Here is a 12,538-nt window from a genome sequence, read left to right on the forward strand (position 1 = left end):
CTTTCCAGGGCTTCAGGCACTTGTCAGAGGATCTTTTGCTAGTGACAGGGTTTGAAGACCTCACCTTACAGCAAGAGATTGCTGTGATTGGCTAATCCAGCACCAATCACAGCCAGCGCTGGATGCACCAATCACAACCAATCAATGAATGAATGGCTCGCAACTCAGCCAATCAGAGCGATCACTCGCTGGAGGCATGGTCTTGAAGCCCCGATACCAGCAAGAGATGCTCTACAGGCACAGACAAATGCCTGGAAGCCAGCAGAGACGGCAGACGGCGCCAACTAGGTGAGTATTTGATTTTTTTTTTCAGCTTCCTTGGCTGCATTATCAGCTGTGCTGAAAACGCAGCCAAAACACTGGCATAACGTATGCCAGCGCTGCCGAAATTACAGTAAATGCAGTGTTTACTGCAAACGCCTGTGTGAGAGAGGCTTTTCACATATGTAGCTCTATTTTATTCTGTTTCATCATTATTTTACGTTATGCTTATCTGGGTTTTTATGCAATCTACCTTTTTTTACCACATTTTATTATATTCATATATGTATTTGGAATATTACTTTGGCCCAATGCCTCCGATTGTTTGCTACCGTGAGAAATTTTACTGTTGTTTTTTTACCTCTTGCTTTGCATTCCTCCGTCCTATCATACAATGTAATATCATTATTGATCATTTACTATGTGTTGTGTATTTATATATTCTCTTGGTTTATGTTTCCCCTTTGTTTTTTATACTCTTCTCCCTCTTTGCAATAAACATAACATATGTTGCATCTACCCATCAATATATTAGTCTTTCCCGGTATGGCTGATGAAGGGGTTCACTCCGAAACGCGTAACTTTTGCTGGCTTTTAATTCACTAAATAAAAGAGAAGTTGAATAGTGTTTCATGATTTTTGTTAGAGAAATGTGCCAAAACACGAGCTTTATTTTTTGCATATTTATTAATATCACAGCATTTTGAAAAGTTGCTAATGTCTTTCATAAACATCTTCTTTGAGGCGTTTCACTGTTGAAAATTGTCAGTTCCTTATTCCAAGGATTTTTCAAATAGTTCAAAGTGGTTTAACTGCATGAATTTCCCCCCTTTTCAACATAAGTATTTTTAACTGTATCTAACTAATGCTGTTTGATGCTTCAAGTTGTATGAAGATGGTATTGTATTTTCTGCTATTTTCATAAAAATCAAAGTAAAACCGAGGGCAAAAGGTTGTGAATCTGACAGATTAATGTAACCTTATAGTTGCTACTTTTGAACTGTGGTTAACTATGGAAAACATTAGGCATAAAACAAATACACATTATTCTTCCTATTAATATTCAGCTTTCAGCTATAAGAGGTGCCAGAATATGAATGTGTCCCCAGTGACAGCCAAAGCAATGCTCTTTTCTGCAACATACATGGGGCAGCACTCCATAAACAATCAGGCTTCTTTTAAACATAATGATATTCCAATTTCCTTTACTTTACATATATCCTTTATTTTCACATGGAGCAAATAATTAGAATATTAGTGTCATTAGCCGATCACCCTGCAGGAGCACTGAGGCATTAACAGCTTCCCTGTGATTAAGAGATACTTGTGTATTATGTATGACAGGCATCTACAGTACGTGTAGGTAATTTAAACTGGAGAACAATCATAGCAGGACTCTAAAGTGTGTGTAATGATAGATCGTGACCATATAATCACTAAAAATGATACTTTAAGAAAAATGTCATTGTATCAGAAAAATGAAATACAGTAGCTCATCATAACAAAATGTATAAAAAATATAGTGCAGCTAAACTGTAGCAACTACAATAGATATGCGTTACATATGGATATTGTTAAGTACAGGGAATAGGACAAAAATATGGAAATGCAGCAACCCAGACTGGTGTGGTGGATGTCGACAAGGGTAAGGCTGTTTGACAGCCAGATGATGCCCCCTGTTTCTGATTGGCTGCATGGCTCACTCTCCATCGTCGGCTTCTCACGTCTTGAGACTCCAGTCTCCCTTCTCTGCTCAGGGCTCACTATAGTGGTCGGGCGCTCGGGTCCTGCCACTCACCACTACTGGTCTACCTTCTCCACTCACGGGTTGGTGGTGCTGAGCTTATCATAGCTGCTGCAGTCCTCCTACTGTGGACATGAAGCAGGGGCCGCTGTCTGCGTAGAGCTGCGGGCCTGGTAAGAGCTGGGCGGTGGGGGTTAGGTGGGGGGGGGGGCTACTGCGCTGCGGATAGGTGCTTCTGTCCTGGTGGGAGTGTACACCAAGCAGCCACCTCCCTCATTATCAAGAGGCAGTGTGAGTGGTTGTCTTATTGGTGTCCTGCATAGGTGTTATTTGCTCCTCCATTTGGTTGTCAGCTACCTACATGGTGAGAGGATGCATCTATATGCGATCCCCACTCAGTAAGTAACGGCCATTTTCTGTGATTGCTTCTGTCCTGGTAATGTGCTCATGAAAGGGGGGAGGCTCTCCCCAGCGGTACCGTAACAGCTTGGCGTTGGGCGTGGCGGCAGGGTGGTGGTGGGGAAAATGATATTGGGCGACCAGCAATGTCCTGGCAGCATGGGGAATCATTTTTGCGGGGATGGAGGGTTAGGGTTAGTTTCTGTGTGAGGCTTACATTAGTTAGTGTGGCCCCACCCCTCTCACATCTAACGATTTACAGCTACTAATGTAAGCCTAACACTGAAACTAACCCTAACCCTCCATCCCAGCCATAACTCAATCCCCACGCTGCTAGGACCTTGCAGCTGCCAGCCAATCAGGACCTTTGGGAGCGTTATGTATCCTATAGCTGTCACTCAAGGTCTCCACCCATTAATCTGGTGAAGACATAATACAATAGTACCCCCCTCCCCAGGCCTAGGAGAGTTAAAGCAGCATGGGTAAATTGAGATGGTAGTCAAGGTGGCCCTGCTACCCCCTCTGACAAGATGGTAAATGAGATGTGGGACTGGGACTACTGCAGTTGAAAATTATATTGAAAGTTCTTATTGTGTGCTGCCTACGGGGTGGGGCAGGGTAAAATGGTACTTGCTATGACTCCAGCTCGTGTACGGGTAGGGACCCGTTTGGAACAAAATAATAACATATAAAATTTAGCAAAAATGGGGGTAGTAATCCTGGCCATACAGGGGGTGTAGTCAGTACCTTAGTGCAGTTGTTATGGATGGTGGAAAGCACTCTAAGAAGCTGAATTTTATGGTGAAAACAGTTTAACAGTTTCATTGAGAGAGAGTTCTTTTCTTGGTAGCAGTTACACTGATTGCAGTTTCATTAAATTGGAGTAGATCAGGACAAATATTATGGGACACAAACTCTATGAGCATTATTCACTATAGACTTAGTTAGCTGGTTGAGACTGGCAAGAGTTAACTTGTTGCTGGCTTGCTTCTGACTTCTGTCTCCTCTCTCTCTCTCTCTCTCTCTCTCTCTCTCTCTCTCTCTCTCTCTCTCTCTCTCTCTCTCTCTCTGAGCTTTCTCTCTTTTTTTCTTCTCTGCTAACAGACTAAAATTACTTTGCCTTGAATACTCACACTTCAGAAGTCCTAGCTTCCCACCTCACTGGCTTTTCTTTTTGTTCTTCCCCAGCCTCTCTCAAGTTGAAGCTTAGCTCTGTACTTGTAAGACTTTTAGATCTGACCACAGGGTCAGACCCCTAGGTCAGACTCTGAGTAAATACCCTCAGAAAAGACAGCTAACTCCACCCACTACTCTCCTTTTATACCCTCTCTCTCACCCAATCCTGAGATAGGGGAAAGCTGACTATCAAATCCCAGAACTAGCTAGGGTGATTGACAGGAGCCAGAGCAGGTGAGAGTGAATTCTGCAGAATCATGCAGAGTTAGGTTGTAGGAACACTTTCTATTAACTCATTATTGACAATTTAAAGTCACATACACATAATAAAAATGGAGGAATATGAACAATAACATCATAACATTTTACAATTATTAATCATCACCTCAAGACCTGATTGCAAGGATATAGAGGGCACAGAACATGCTGGAGTACCCAACTCTGGGGTACTACAGAAGCACCATATGAAATGCATAGGATTTCAATTATTATCACTGAGCTGCCCTTTTGACCCCTGCTTGGCTGAGAGCTTTGCTGACAAATTTGTGTTTACTTCACCTCTTGCCCTGCTCTGGGTGGATTTGGGAGCCAGTTGATAAAAGCAGCTAAGTGGCTCATACCCCTGACCAATGGAACCTTGTTGCTCGGGCAGATGTTCACTTATGCCCAGAAGCATCTGTGTCATATTACCCCCACTTAAAAATTGGTCTCTACATATCTTATTGAAATATGATTTCTAATCCCAGGTAACTTAAGGCATACATTTTTGTACAATGTTTCCATATTTTTGTCCATTCCCTGTATATACATTACATGCCCTTCATATTGGACATACATAATAATTACAGGGCCTCAAAGCAAAATTCAGATTTACCTACCACTTTAAAAAACAGACGCTTGTGGTTGACATCTTTTCTGATTGTACAGTGGCTGTTTGCATCCCCTTCATCATACCTAATTCTAGCTACAACTGCTTGCTGCTATTCACAATATCACAGCTGGCACTTCCACTGATACTGTGCCTGCTGTGCTAATCTAATGTTACCTGATTCAATTACATTGTGCGTCCTGCGTACCATGTATGTGGTTTCTATGGAGCTTCAGAAATTGGAAATTTGAATGAGGAAGCCCAATGTAACAGTAGTGCCGCATGTTTCATGAGAAAGACCCTTGCATTGGTGATGTCTACAACATCTGGCGTTCTGTGAGGAAAGGATACAACTCCTACTAAGTTTAAGGGGTCAGTCTGTAGAGAATGTAATAGGTGTTGGGCATGATGAGAGAGGGCCTGTTAGTCATGTCTCTTGCTGCGGTCAAATTGGGGAATTGTACAGGAGATGCATATGCTGGTGAGAGACAACGGATGATGTCAACCACACTAATGTGACTAACCTGTGACTGTGTAAGAAAAATGTTTGGTACTGATGATAAGAGTTATGACATAATGGTCACAGCTTGAGGAAGCTATACCAGGTAACATAGTAACATAGTAACATAGTGCGTAAGGCTGAATGAAGACAATGTCCATCTAGTCCAGCCTAGGTAGAAAGGTAAAACATGTGTAACAGGTGAGAAGGCACTTCGTAGTAGTGGCGTTATGTGCCAGTAGTGTGTATACCAGATGGGGATATGTGATGGAGAAGTACTGTTGGAGAAGAACTGTGCTGCCTCCACCTGAATCTATCAGCTCCGTACTATGTAAGATCACCAACCTGCTTCAGTCTGACCTCTACAGTCCCCATTGATCGAGTGCATGAAGCTGCCACAGTAATGAATCAATGGTGCAGTTCCTTCGCAATCTTTTCCCTCACACCGACTGTGCAAAAGAACTGGAGCATAGTTTAATTCGAGAAAGTGGGTCTGGTTGCAGTTCTCTGCACAACGTGGCAGTTGTGCAATGCATAATAAACATCCATATATCACAGACCTGAGGGCCTTCTTTGGGTCCCTGACTGCCATAGCGACTGATGGGGTGCCAGAAGAAGCGTCCTCCAACTGTTTAAGCACTTAGATGCTGTGCCACTAGTGCCACAGTATTAGCGTTATCTCTATTGATTGATCGCTGAGCTGGTCTGCTGCCCCTGTGACATTCTGTAAACCAGACGGGACTGCAACTATCAACAGAGACAGGAGCGGGGGACCGAGTGCTATTGCGTGACAGAGCAGGAGTGGGTATAGGTAAGTATATCGCCATTTGTTATTTTAATGCATAGGGAAGAGGTTGTCCAGGGTTCTTACTACTCTTACAACCTCTTTAATATAGGTCTTTATATTTCACTGTAGTATAGCGATTTGAGGAGTGACTGTATCAGCCAATGTGGGGCTAAACACCGTTCCTGCAAAATATCACCCCCTTGTTTACTCATTCTCTCCTTTTTGATTCCTGATTGCTAGTTCTCTCATTGTTTTAGTTAATCCACCTGCTGATTCTCTCTTTCTCTAGCTGTGTCAGAATACACACACCACCCATTGACTATAACAATTTTCTCTCAGCCCGAATTATTTGCCATCTTGCACACACTAGTCCCTTAGCACTTCATTACCTGCAGGCTGCTCCTATGTTCATTTGACAGCAGCCTCTATGCAGACCTTTCACAAAGGCCCTTACACAGACCCCTTTGACTCTGAAACCCCCTGCCTGGCTCTGCAGACAACTTGGCCCACACATGCGGCATTTGCTAGCTCTTCACTTAACGGGTGGCCTCCGCCACATCTTTTTCTTAATTGCATTGCTATGTAAATTATGTTTTGTTCAGTAAATTATTTTTAATTTTTTTTAAAAGTATGCTACCTGTGCCTCCATTTGTCACTGCTGAACCATGTAAGACCACCCACCTGCTTCAGTCTGACCTCTGGAATCCCACTGATCCAATGCATGAAGCTGCCACTTTAATGATTCAACAGTGCGGCTCCTTCACAGTGGCCTCCGCCACATCCTTTTCTTCAATGCATTACTAACTGAGAATACAACTGTCCTTCTATGGAGTGAACATCCAACCAAATGTCTACCTGGCAGTACTTAAATCGAGCCCCTTTCTACCAACTGTCACTGGTGAGGCACTAACTGTGCAACAGTAAAACAGAGTTTAACTTTACGTACTTTGCTTAACATTGGGGGCTGATCTCTACAGCAAATGATGGACTTCACTGACTGCTTCATAAAGGGGGAAGGCCCTCCCTCCTACTGTTTGGAGCTCCTGTCATAATCGCTTCCCTCTGGCTATGCTAGTGATGTTTGTGGTAGGAGCACATCAGAATGGCTCGGCTGCTCAACCTTCCACCACCTTTACCCACGCTGTTCTATTTGTTTGCAAGGTGCATGAGTAAGTCTTTCCTATCAGTCTTCTACTTGGGTTACTCAAGACAGTAGACTGTCTGCACACAGACACCTTCAGTCTCTGTGTAGGGAAGATGGGAGAGGCAGAGAGGATGCTGTGTATGTCCTGGGCCCTATCTACCCAGGCCTCTTTGCTAAGGACTAGAGATGAGCGAACGTACTCGTCCGAGCTTGATACTCGTTCGAGTATTAGCGTGTTCGAGATGCTCGTTACTCGAGACGAGTACCACGCGATGTTTGAGTTACTTTCACTTTCATCTCTGAGACGTTAGCGCGCTTTTCTGGCCAATAGAAAGACAGGGAAGGCATTACAACTTCCCCCTGCGACGTTCAAGCCCTATACCACCCCCCTGCAGTGAGTGGCTGGCGAGATCAGGTGTCACCCGAGTATATAAATCGGCCCCTCCCGCGGCTCCCTACAGATGCATTCTGACATGGTTCAGGGACAGTGCTGCTGGTGCCGGAGCTGCTATAGGGAGAGCGTTAGGAGTTATTTTAGGCTTCAAGAACCCCAATGGTCCTTCTTAGGGCCACATCTAACCGTGTGCAGTAGTGAGGAGGCTGCTTTTTGCAGTGTTGCACTTTTTTTTTTTTTTGTATATCGGCCGTGCAGAGCATTGTGTCCTGCAGTAATTTTACATTGTCCAGGGCCAGAAGTGGTGAGGCAGGGACAGAAGACATATTTAGTGTATATAGGCATTGGGCCTTTCCAAAAACATTTGGGAAAAAAAATCTATTTGGGCTGCCTGTGACCGTCCTCAGTGTACTGGGTCTCTGCTGGGGGTAGTTGTCCTAATTCATACGCAGCCAGCTAAGTGTTAAAGCAGGCTTGCGCAAAATTCTTTCCTGCCTCTGTGTTGCCTCTTACATCACCGCTGTATTCCTGTCCACAAGTGTACTGTCTCTGCTGGGGGTAGTTGTCCTAATTCATACGCAGCCAGCTAAGTGTTACAGCAGGCTTGCGCAAAATTCTTTCCTGCCTCTGTTGTGCGTTCCGTAAGCGAAGTCAGCCTCCAACCACAGGCCAATAAGCGGCACAGTTAATTACAGCGTTCTGTTTCTGCACTACTGGTAATACACCATGCTGAGGGGTAGGGGTAGGCCTAGAGGACGTGGACGCGGCCGAGGACGCGGAGGCCCAAGTCAGGGTGTGGGCACAGGCCGAGCTCCTGATCCAGGTGTATCGCAGCCGACTGCTGCGGGATTAGGAGAGAGGCACATTTCTGGCGTCCCCACATTCATCTCACAATTAATGGGTCCACGCGGTAGACCTTTATTAGAAAATGAGCAGTGTGAGCAGGTCCTGTCGTGGATGGCAGAAAGTGCATCCAGCAATCTATCGACCACCCAGAGTTCTGCACCGTCCACTGCTGCAACTCTGAATCCTCTGGCTGCTGCTCCTCCTTCCTCCTCACTCCATTACAATGACACATTCTGAGGAGCAGGCAGACTCCCAGGAACTGTTCCCGGGCCCCTGCCCAGAATGGCCAGCAATGGTTCCTCTCCCACCGGAGGAGTTTGTCGTGACCGATGCCCAACCTTTGGAAAGTTCCCAGGGTCCGGGGGATGAGGCTGGGGACTTCCAGCAACTGTCTCAAGAGCTTTCAGTGGGTAAGGAGGACGATGACGATGAGACACAGTTGTCTATCACTCAGGTAGTAGTAATTGGAGTAAGTCCGAAGGAGGAGCGCACAGAGGATTCGGAGGAAGAGCAGCAGGACGATGAGGTGACTGACCCCACCTGGTTTGCTACGCCTACTGAGGACAGGTCTTCAGAGGGGGAGGCAAGTGCAGCAGCAGGGCAGGTTGGAAGAGGCAGTGCGGTGGCCAGGGGTAGAGGCAGGGCCAGACCAAATAATCCACCAACTTTTTCCCAAAGCGCCCCCTCGCGCCATGCCACCCTGCAGAGGCCGAGCTGCTCAAAGGTCTGGCAGTTTTTCACTGAGAGTGCAGACGACCGACGAACAGTGGTGTGCAACCTTTGTCGCGCCAAGATCAGCCGGGGAGCCACCACCACCAGCCTCACCACCACCAGCATGCGCAGACATATGATGGCCAAGCACCCCACAAGGTGGGACGAAGGCCGTTCACCGCCTCCGGTTTGCACCGCTGCCTCTCCCCTGTGCCCCAACCTGCCACTGAGATCCAATCACCCTCTCAGGACACAGACACTACCGTCTCCTGGCCTGCACCCACACCCTCACCTCCGCTGTGCTCGGCCCCATCCACCAATGTCTCTCAGCGCACCGTCCAGCCGTCGCTAGCGCAAGTGTTGGAGCGCAAGCACAAGTACGCCGCCACGCACCCGCACGCTCAAGCGTTAAACGTGCACATAGCCAAATTTATCAGCCTGGAGATGCTGCCATATAGGGTTGTGGAAATGGAGGCTTTCAAAGGTATGATGGCGGCGGCGGCCCTGCGCTACTCAGTTCCCAGTCGCCACTACTTTTCCCGATGTGCCGTCCCAGCCCTGCACAACCACGTCTCCCGCAACATTGTACGCGCCCTCACCAACGCGGTTACTGCCAAGGTCCACTTAACAACGGACACGTGGACAAGCACAGGCGGGCAGGGCCACTATATCTCCCTGACGGCACATTGGGTGAATTTAGTGGAGGCTGGGACAGAGTCAGAGCCTGGGACCGCTCACGTCCTACCTACCCCCAGAATTGCGGGCCCCAGCTCGGTGGTGGTATCTGCGGCGGTGTATGCTTCCTCCACTAAACCACCCTCCTCCTCCTCCTACACAACCTCTGTCTCGCAATCAAGATGTGTCAGCAGCAGCACGTCGCCAGTAGTCGGTGTCGCGCGGCGTGGTAGCACAGCAGTGGGCAAGCGTCAGCAGGCCGTGCTGAAACTACTCAGCTTAGGAGAGAAGAGGCACACGGCCCACGAACTGCTGCAGGGTCTGACAGAGCAGACCGACCGCTGGCTTGTGCCGCTGAGCCTCCAACCGGGCATTGTCGTGTGTGACAACAGCCGTAACCTGGTGGCGGCTCTGCAGCTCGGCAGCCTCACGCACATGCCATGCCTGGCCCACGTCTTTAATTTGGTGGTTCAGCGCTTTCTGAAAAGCTACCCACGCTTGTCAGACCTGCTCGGAAAGGTGCGCCGGCTCTGTGCACATTTCCGCAAGTCCCACACGGACGCTACCACCCTGCGCACCCTGCAACATCGGTTTCATCTGAAAATGCACCGACTGCTGTGCGACGTGCCCACACGGTGGAACTCTACACTCCACATGTTGGCCAGGCTCTATGAGCAGCGTAGAGCTATAGTGGAATACCAACTCCAACATGGGCGGCGCAGTGGGAGTCAGCCTCCTCAATTCGTTACAGAAGAGTGGGCCTGGTTGGCAGACATCTGCCAGGTCCTTGGAATCTTTGAGGAGTCTACCCAGATGGTGAGCGGCGATGCTGCAATCATTAGCGTCACCATTCCTCTGCTATGCCTCTTGAGAAGTTCCCTGCAAAGCATAAAGGCAGACGCTTTGCGCTCGGAAACAGAGGCGGGGGAAGACAGTATGTCGCTGGATAGTCAGAGCACCCTCCTGTCTATATCTCAGTGCGTTGAGGAGGAGGAGCATGAGGAGGATGAGGAGGAGGTGGAAGAGACAGCTTGGCCCACTGCTGAGGGTACCCATGCTGCTTGGCTGTCATCCTTCCAGCGTGTATGGCCTGAGGAGGAGGATCCTGAAAGTGATCTTCCTAGTGAGGACAGCCATGTGTTGCGTACCGGTACCCTGGCACACATGGCTGACTTCATGTTAGGATGCCTTTTTCGTGGCCCTTGCGTTACATGCATTCTGGCCACTACGGATTACTGGGTGTACACACTGCTCGACCCACGGTATAAGGAGAACCTTTCCACTCTCATACCCGAAGAGGAAAGGAGTTCGAGAGTGATGCTATACCACAGGACCCTGGCGGACAAACTGATGGTAAAATTCCCATCCGACAGCGCTAGTGGCCGAAGGCGCAGTTCCGAGGGCCAGGTAGCAGGGGAGGCGCAGAGATCAGGCAGCATGTACAGCACAGGCAGGGGAACACTCTCTAAGGCCTTTGACAGCTTTCTGGCTCCCCAGCAAGACTGTGTCACCGCTCCCCAGTCAAGGCTGAGTCGGCGGGAGCACTGTAAAAGGATGGTGAGGGAGTACGTAGCCGATCGCACGACCGTCCTCCGTGACGCCTCTGCCCCCTACGACTACTGGGTGTCGAAGCTGGACACGTGGCCTGAACTCGCGCTGTATGCCCTGGAGGTGCTTGCTTGTCCTGCGGCTAGCGTCTTGTCAGAGAGGGTGTTTAGTGCGGCTGGGGGAATCATCACAGATAAGCGTACCCGCCTGTCAACCGACAGTGCCGACAGGCTTACACTCATCAAGATGAACAAAGCCTGGATTTCACCAGACTTCTCTTCTCCACCAGCGGACAACAGCGATACCTAAACAATACGTAGGCTGCACCCGCGGATGGAAGCATTGTTCTCTATCACCATCAAAAACGTGGACCTTTTAGCTTCATCAATCTGTGTATAATATTCATCCTCCCCCTCCTGCTCCTCCTCCTGAAACCTGACGTAATCACGTTGAACGGGCAATTTTTCTTAGGCCCACAAGGCTCAGTCATATAATTTTTGTAAACAATTTTTATACGTTTCAATGATCATTAAAGCGTTGAAACTTTCACCTGGACCAATTTTAATTTTAACTGGGCTGCCTCCAGGCCTAGTTACAAATTAAGCCACATTAACCAAAGCGATTAATGGGTTTCACCTGCCCTCTTGGTTGGGCATGGGCAATTTTCCTGACGTACATTAGTACTGTTGGTACACCAATTTTTTGGGGCCCTCGCCTACAGTGTAATCCAATTAATTTTTTGCCCACCTGCATTAAAGCTGACGTTACATCAGCTGTGCTGGGCAATGCTATGGGATATATTTATGTACCGCCGGTGGCTTCCTAGCACCCACCCATGCTGTGGGTCCACAGGGAGTTGTAACTGCATGTGTCCACTTCTAAAGAACCCCAGTGTGATTGGGGCATGCAGTGGGGGCCAAAGCCCACCTGCATTTAATCTGACGTTACCTCAGCTGTGATGGGCACTGCAATGGGATACATTTATGTACAGCCGGTGGGTTCCAGGGAGCCACCCATGCTGTGGGTGCACACGGAATTCCCATTGCGGAGTTGTACCTGCCTGTGACTATTTATAAAAAACCGCGGTCTGACTGGGGCATGCAGACACCTTGACAGAATGAATAGTGTGTGGCACATAGGTTCCCCATTGCTATGCCCACGTGTGCAGCTCCTGATGGCGGTGGCACAGGATTATATTTCTCATTGCTTCTGTACAGCATTGTGGGCTATCGCCCCGCCCCTTTGAAAGAGGGTCGCTGCCTAGCCGTGCCAACCCTCTGCAGTGTGTGCCTGCGGTTCCTCCTCATGGCAGACACACTTGTAAATAGACATGAGGGTGGTGTGGCATGAGGGCAGCTGAAGGCTGCGCAGGGACAATTTGGTGTGCGCTGTGGACACTGGGTCGTGCCGGGGGGGTTGGGCAGCATGTAACCCTGGAGAAGTGGCAGCGGAGTGTCATGCAGGCAGTGATTGTGCTTTGTTGGAG

The sequence above is a fragment of the Eleutherodactylus coqui genome, chromosome 10 (assembly GCF_035609145.1).
Source record: "Eleutherodactylus coqui strain aEleCoq1 chromosome 10, aEleCoq1.hap1, whole genome shotgun sequence".
Taxonomy (NCBI): domain Eukaryota; kingdom Metazoa; phylum Chordata; class Amphibia; order Anura; family Eleutherodactylidae; genus Eleutherodactylus; species Eleutherodactylus coqui.